The sequence below is a fragment of the Falco punctatus genome (assembly GCF_963210335.1).
Source record: "Falco punctatus genome assembly, chromosome: 8".
NCBI lineage: Eukaryota > Metazoa > Chordata > Aves > Falconiformes > Falconidae > Falco > Falco punctatus.
This window is the reverse complement of record NC_137588.1, coordinates 37,728,316-37,736,027: the sequence shown is the minus strand read 5'-3', so window position 1 is coordinate 37,736,027 and position 7,712 is coordinate 37,728,316. Positions and strand designations below refer to the sequence as shown.

Below are 7,712 nucleotides of genomic sequence, written 5' to 3'. Positions count from 1 at the left end.
CCACCAATTAGTTATAGAATGTTCCGTGATCTCCAGATAAAATTCACCTCTTCTGCCAAAAAGCTGATGGTAATAGAAACTACTTAAAAATTCCTATCATGTATACTTGAGGTTTTTAAATATTGAGAAATTATACTTTGTTTGTCTTCTCACACAGGGTTTGTATTGCTCAGTAACCTATTCAGACTTTTATGTTAGTAGGTTCTGAGCAATCTTTCTTTGAAAACATTAAATCCTCACAGTTTTGTATGGCTTTGTAAACGTCTTAGAACCCAGTTCTGCATTAGTTACACATAGAAGACTATGGATATAGCTCTAATGTAAATGACTACCAGCAAGTAAAATTCTCCCTGCACACTGGTAGTCAAAAGATTTGAAGAATGCTAATAGTGTGCACTGAAACAGGGCGAGCAGTGAATACAACTTACTGTTTGTGAGTTGTATTCATGCATGATGACAATTGTGATAAGGACTCACAGTGAACAACTTGTAATCCACCTTGCGATATGTGACATATGCTGTCAGGATACATTTTTGTGATTATTTAATTTTAAAAGAATAATGAACTTACTTTAAAGAAGAATGTTACTGGTTTTCAGTGGATGTCAAGTTCCTTGGGACTTATTGCTTTTTAAAATAAACCTCTTAGAAGAATTTAATTTTTAGACTGGGGTATAGTTCTAACAAAGCTGCCTGTCTTCTGGGCAAAAGGGTATGTATGCTTAGGGTCTTAAAATATTGGTGGAGTAAATATGCATCTCTGCACATCCCTTTCAAGCAATGGGTTTTGTTGGTTTTTTGTGTTTTTTTTAATAATTAGTCACTTCTTGAACTTTGGTATTTGAGGAAGTGTTCTGTATGTGGTGTTTTCACAGAAGCATTAACCATTTCTTGCTGTCAGAATAAAACAACTGTTTTCTGTTTGGACTGGGGCCAGGCAATGTCTTTAGAGAGAGACTATAGCCTAGGGAAACATCAGTCAGTATTCTAGAGTCACAGATACCTTGGCCTCAAGGCAAGGTATAAGCTGTAGAAGAGTTTTAAGTTGCTATTTGCCAGAATCAAGAAGTTCAAATATGAAGTTGTGTAATTGCAGCTTTTATTTTATGATGTAGTAAACACCAGATTCTGATTTATGATTGACCTTCTGGGTTTGCGCTAAATTGTTCTCTTTCGATGGAACCAATTTCTTTCTACAAATCTCCAGTACATAGCTTTATTGGAACTAGAGAAAAATGGTGACACTATGTGATTATGTCTTAATTTTTCTCTTGAATTTGTAGCAATTTTGCAGTAAATTAAACAAGATAGCATGCAATTTAGAATCCCAAAATAAAATAAACAGTAGATTTACATTGCAAAATGGCAGTGTATATATATAGTACTGAAGGACAAACATTTTGTAGTCACAGTTCCATAGGTATACATCTGGGTCACCTATGTAGGTGAAAGCTTATTAGCTTTTAAAATCTATCATGCAACTTAATTTGATTTAAATAAGGTAGAGCAGTGCTAAATAAATTCCTGTAGCCTAAAGCAACACTATTTCAGTTTAATCTAGGACAGATGATAATTTAAGGTAGTGATGCTGTAGTGAGGTACTTTGTACAGACGATAGGTTCATCTGTCAGTAAACCACAGGGGATTGTAGAAGGTTTCATGATCTAATGCAGAATGATGTCACATCTTGGGAACGTGAGCTTGAGACCTATTCATCTTCAAGGAATCAAAGCTGTGTGTCAGGAATGCTATCAGCATAGCAAACAGGTTTTCGAGGAAGAATATTTATTTATATTTAAATTATTTATATTTAAATTTATTATATTTAAAAAATCCACTTTCTGCAAAGAACAAGGGCTTCTATTAGGCACAAGCAGTTGCACTTGTACCATGAGTTGTAATACTGAGGATAGCGATGAGATGAGTAAATATAGTGCATTGGAGTGATCACAGCTTGAAAACAGCTAGAAAGCTGTGAATTTCTCACACATTCCCCAGGTTTTTGCATTTCTCAAGAGTATTTGAATAAAAAAACAAAACAAAAACCCCACCATGGCCATGGCATTATTTTTCTTTTTGCAGATTTTTTTTTTTTAGACTAAATATCAGGACCAGCAGTAGAATAACTGTTGAATATAAAGTATGTTGGTACCACTGAACTCTTTTGTAATTAAAACATGCAAAACATTTAACTTCATAGCACTGCTTTGTTACAGTGTGCTGTTGAGGCCTGGATTGCCAGCTGTTTTACAGAAATATATCTTAAGATGCACGTAAAGGAAGCTCTGGCTATTTTATTGGGGGGTGGGGGTGGGCAGGGGTTAAACATTCTATTAGTGTGAGATTTTATTACAGCCTTCTTGTGTATGTTCTTTTTACTTCAAAACCAGCAGCAAGATTGGCATAAGGATTACAAATCAAGCAAAATATATAAATTTTTCTGAACTTTAAAATTGATTTCTCTGTGCTTTATGAAAGTTCTGTTGTTCAGCGTGGTTTTTTGTTTTGTTTTGTTTTGTTTTTTTAATATACAAGCAGTGTCTTCTGCCTTTGTCTTAACTCGGCAGCCTGTCTTTGACAATGACTGATCAGTGGCTACATGAAACTATGGACCTGGGGGGAGATAACAGCCATGCTCCTCCCCTACAGCCTGTCAACTTCCAGTAACCTTTAACTCGGTGATTTTTGAACCTAAAATGGTGTCTTTGTGAGTCAAAGGCTTTAAAGCCTTTGATTCTTCTTGCATGACCTTTTCTAGTTGACTTTTGAACTTACACAAACTTGATGTCTACAGCTTTTTGGACAGATGGCTGTGGTGCATAACTATGCACTGTGTGAGGGAGGACCTTGTCTTGTCTGTTTCGGTCCTAATACCTGATAATTCTGTTCACTGTGTCCTAGCTCTTGTAGTAAGAGGGGTATTGGACAGCCATTTCATAAGGATAAATCTGTTGCTTCAGAAAAGGATCTTGCAGATATAGATGCTATTTCAGTGCCCGTTCTCATGTATGTAACCTGAGATTGTTTTTTTCTTGGTATATTACTATACATATATTGAATTCTGTCAGGCATTTTATTTCTTAGTCACTCTGTCATGTAACTCTTGTGTTTCTTTTCACACTTGGATCTAATTTAATCCTTTGCCACTGCTTTTTTATTATGTACTTTAACAGGAAATTTCTGATTTTTTAGAAAGTTTCTGATAAGGCATAGTACCTGCTCTTAAAAGTACTATTGCCTTTGGTCTTTCCACTTGGCAATACTCTAGCGTTACCACATTTGTTACTCTTTTACATCTGCGTTTCTTACCTGCCTAGTATGTCAGTATGCTTTTTTAAGGTCTATCATTCCAGGCACTCATTTATTAGTTATGGACTTATATAATTAATTACATATTTCACTGTTTATTTTGCAGCACCCTTTTATCTCAAACTGTACAGTGGGGGTGCCATGGGAATCAGAGATTCATTAAATAAATTAATTCAGATTACCATAAAGATATCATACTGTTGTCGATTTGTTAAAGAGTTGAGATCAATTGATTTTATTGGTTTGATTATCTGATTTTATAGAGTTATTTTATAGAATAGAAATATAGGAGGATACAAATATATGTTGAAGAAAGTTATGATTATTTAGTAAAAGTAGTTGTGAGACCTTTTGTACATTTTGTACTAAGGCCAGAAGAATGGGTTGGAATCATTGTTGAAGCTTAAGTAATAATTTAGGGTTTGAAAGGTTTCTTTGTATCTAACTAGTCTTCTGTATATAGAAAGTATATTGAGATGTCAGAATGTAGGATTAATGGGAACTGGGGAGAGTCGACTGGAACAGCTTATAGTTAGTTACCTGCCAAGAAACCGTGAACTTTAGTAAAAGGTAATTCCGGCAGGGGGAGATCGCGACCACCGACTCATATACCACCTACCCAAATCGTACCCCAGACCCATTTCTGGATCTTTCTAAGCTTTATTGCGCAGAATCGGATATGGGAGGAGAATATGTTAATGATTTCTGGGAAATGTTATGATTATGCATGAATACTTAATGAATATGTATGGTAAGTATTATATATGGTGTTTGATTTTGAGACCTGGCGTGCGTTGATCGTGAGAGGACTCACTCATGCACCCGGCCGTCAATAAAGAAGTGTCTGCTTATCTACATCACATTGGTGTCGATAAGTTCCTCATTCTGAGATTTCGGTAACAATACCATACGCAAAAGAGTATCATGAAGAACTGTGCCAACTTTGAGATAATATTCTTGGTTATTTTGTTTTAACGGTGAATATAATTTTTTTGTTAGATGGTATGCTGACTAATTCTTCAAGTGAAAGATTAAAAACTGAAATAGTGAATATAGGAAATAAATACTTACTTTAGAACTAATGCATTGTCTGATCAGTCCTAACTTGCAAGTGCAAATTATTAATGCTAAAAGAGTTGGATATAATCAGGCAGTGTAAAGATTTTAACTTGACTGAGTACAGCAGAAGGATCTTTGGCCCTATGAAAAGCAATACTACAGAAAGCATTAATGGTGAGCAAAGAGTTAGATCTATAACTGGTTTTAAATATGAGTGGGAATAGATTGTCAGCAATTTAAAAGTATCCTTTTGATGTAACTGTAGTGCATATATTTGAAAGTGTAAGCAGAATTTGAATGATAACATGCACCATTAAAGTACGAGATTAAAATTTTGCCTAGCTAAAATCGGATGTGAAGAAGATACAGGTTCAATACGAATTTAATATGGAGGATAAGTTGGTTCCTAGTGAATGGATATTCAGAGGTTGTCAGAGTAACTGCTCATTTGTCAACTGGTGATTGAATGTCTGAGGTTTTTTTTTCCGGGTTACTGGTCAAGAAAAATAAACATTTGGTTTACATAATGTTTTAGAGAGCAATCAAGAAGAAATATGATGATAAAGAGTGACATATGTGTGTCTGTGTACAGGACTGTAAAAGAAATAGATTGACAAGCAATCAACAGTGGCAATCAGTCAAATAATGCAAAAGGCTGGCCAGCTGGTGAAAATACCAGTTCTGTGGGTTGCCATGATAAAAAGGAAAATAGATGGGTGGAAATGATTAGGAAGAGAATAAAGTACCACAGATAGTGAACTGTAATGCTGTATATATATCCACATCACTCCCATATCTTGAATACTGTATACAGATTATATAAAAGATAGTGAGAAAGCTTAACAGGCTCGTTGAGAGTATGGGAAAAGTTTTTGTATGAGGACAGGTAAGCTTGTGCTTCTTGAAATGCAGCTTATAGATAGGCTTCTGTATGATGGCAGTTGTTGAAATCGTAACTGGCATGGGGAAGGTGAATAAGGAATGGTTATGTGGTTATTCACAATAGAAATAGAAGCAAGTGTTAGAGCTAGCACAAGGAAATAATAGCCAAACTTTTGAGTCAAAGCAATAGCATACCTATTCGATGAAAGCAGTATGAATATGAAAGGAATATATACCTATGTGCTGGTTTAAGTAATTTTTAGATTATGGTAGTTTACTCCTCCAGTTGCACAAGCACATGGAAACAAATACATCTGCTTTGTAACACTTATTCTTCCACTAATTTTGTATTCCATGATAAGTGAATTGTGATGTGGACAGACAGCACATAAATTGTACTGTCTCCTCTTTGTTGGTGCTTGTAGCGTACTTTAATCATGACCCTTTCTTTAACATGATCATTAACCAGCATGCCTTTTATTTTCTCTTCTGTATGTTCTTTTGTTTGAATTCCATGCTCAAATAGCAACTTTTGTACAGAAGAATGCAATGCACTACTTGCACAGAAAAACAATATGGGGATGATTATTCTTAGGCCCTAAGTAGATCCTCACCACAGGCAGTTGTATGCATATAAAGAGGTTCAGGTTCCACTGAAATTACTGCTTTGTATTGGCAAATAAATTAAAGGAGATGCTGTTTTACAAAACATATGACTAAATTTTAAATCTCGCAGCAGCAGTGTTAATGCCAAAAAATTCAGGAGGTTGAATCATTAGATGATCTCCACAGATCCCTTACAACCTAAATTATCTCCTTCACAGTATTGTCAAAATATGACATTATGTTTCATTTTTTATGTGTAGTTCATAGGGATAGATGACTTTTATTTATTCATACTAACAGTCCATTAATGATTGATTCTTATCTAGAAGGGCTCCTGGAACCTTCTTAACTTAGTCTGTTTTCCTCAGCTTCCTATTTTTTGTCAGCCACACAAAGTTGTGAACTTACTAAAAGAAAGCACCCCAGATTTTTGCACATTGTTACTTACCCCAGATACAAGAAAAGTGAAGATGTTTAATAAATATTTATCTATTGTAATTTTGGGGAAAAGCAGAATCAAATCTAGTCGTTGAGTAAAAATAATAAGGTATTTACAGTCCATTAGCAGTCAAAGAAGATACTAAGTCATTAACCAAGAATAAATATTTTTAACCTTATTGGCCAGCTGACTGACAGAGGTTTAGAAGAGCTGACAGAATGGAAATGGGATGCTTCTTTTTAATAAACCTTGGGATAACAGGAGACACTGCAAAGGCAGGTAGGGTGCTGAGTGGCCTCCAGTGCTGCCTGCCAGTGTTTGAAAGGGGCAAATTAGATCATTTTACAGAAAACTGTAAAACTCTGTAATTTTTAAATAGAATGATGGAAGATGCTGGATTTCATTAATCTATTTATCCAGGGTTTTGAAAGTTTCGTTTTTCCTGTAGCACTGGCCAGACAAGTAAGTAGTTTAAGGTTTTAGGAGTTGGTAGAAAAAATTAAGGAAGCATGAGCTGATGAAATAGAAATGGTGCAATGAAGTGTGTCTTCAAATTATAGTGCTTGATTCTGAGCTAAATTTATTTTGCAAAGAAATTCATACATCAGATTTGTCTACTTATCTAATTACTTATATTGCAGGCTAGTACAGCGTTGGAGGAATATATTCTAAACTAATTGATTTTGTTAATTATAAGTTTGTCTTTATGACTCAGTCATTCCCACTTCCCTTTTCATCATAGTTAATTTTCTAAGGTTCCTTCAGTAAACGGAAAAATCAACATTACTTTCTTTTTATGCTTGGAATGTCTCTTCAGGAGTGCTCTGGAACTGTGTGTGTATAATAACTGATGAAAATAATAAGAATAACTTCTAGGTTTTGTAATACTAAGAAGTCTTCTCCGGTCAGCTTTTTTGTGCTCTTTAAAGCAATTTTAGCACATCTTGTGCAATCAGTGAACTATAGGAAGATACTTGAATAAGTCTGCACTTCAGAGAGGTTTTTCTCTGAGGAAAGTAGAAATACTTTGGTGTGTTTTTTGGTTTTTTTTCAAATTATTATTGCATGTTAGATTTCCAAGTAAGATTCCAGTAGGTAGATCAAATTGAGAGGAGACATTGACATTGCCAAAATTCATTGCATAATCTAAGGGTTGGCTCTTCACAAAATGAAATTTGCTGTTCAGGTCCTCATCATGTTAATATTTTTTTTTTTTTTTTTTTATCCCATGTGTCCTGATTAGGAGTGTAAAATACTTTCCATGTTTAAAAAAAACCAAACAAACAAACAAATACACCATTATATGCTTGGACGAGATTTGAATATTAACCTAGAAGAGTTGATTCGAGTAAAAGCTTAACCAATGAGGCCAGCTTTGTATTCAAACAGAATTTTCACCCCTTTCTCACCAGTGTAG

General features: G+C 34.8%; 1 protein-coding gene across 1 annotated transcript in view; it reads left to right on the top strand.

The window, feature by feature from the left end:
- The window catches only part of LRP1B (LDL receptor related protein 1B), a gene marked incomplete at its 5' end in the record, with an annotated part of 587,496 nt that overhangs the window by 351,249 nt on the left and 228,535 nt on the right, over nucleotides 1-7,712 (top strand).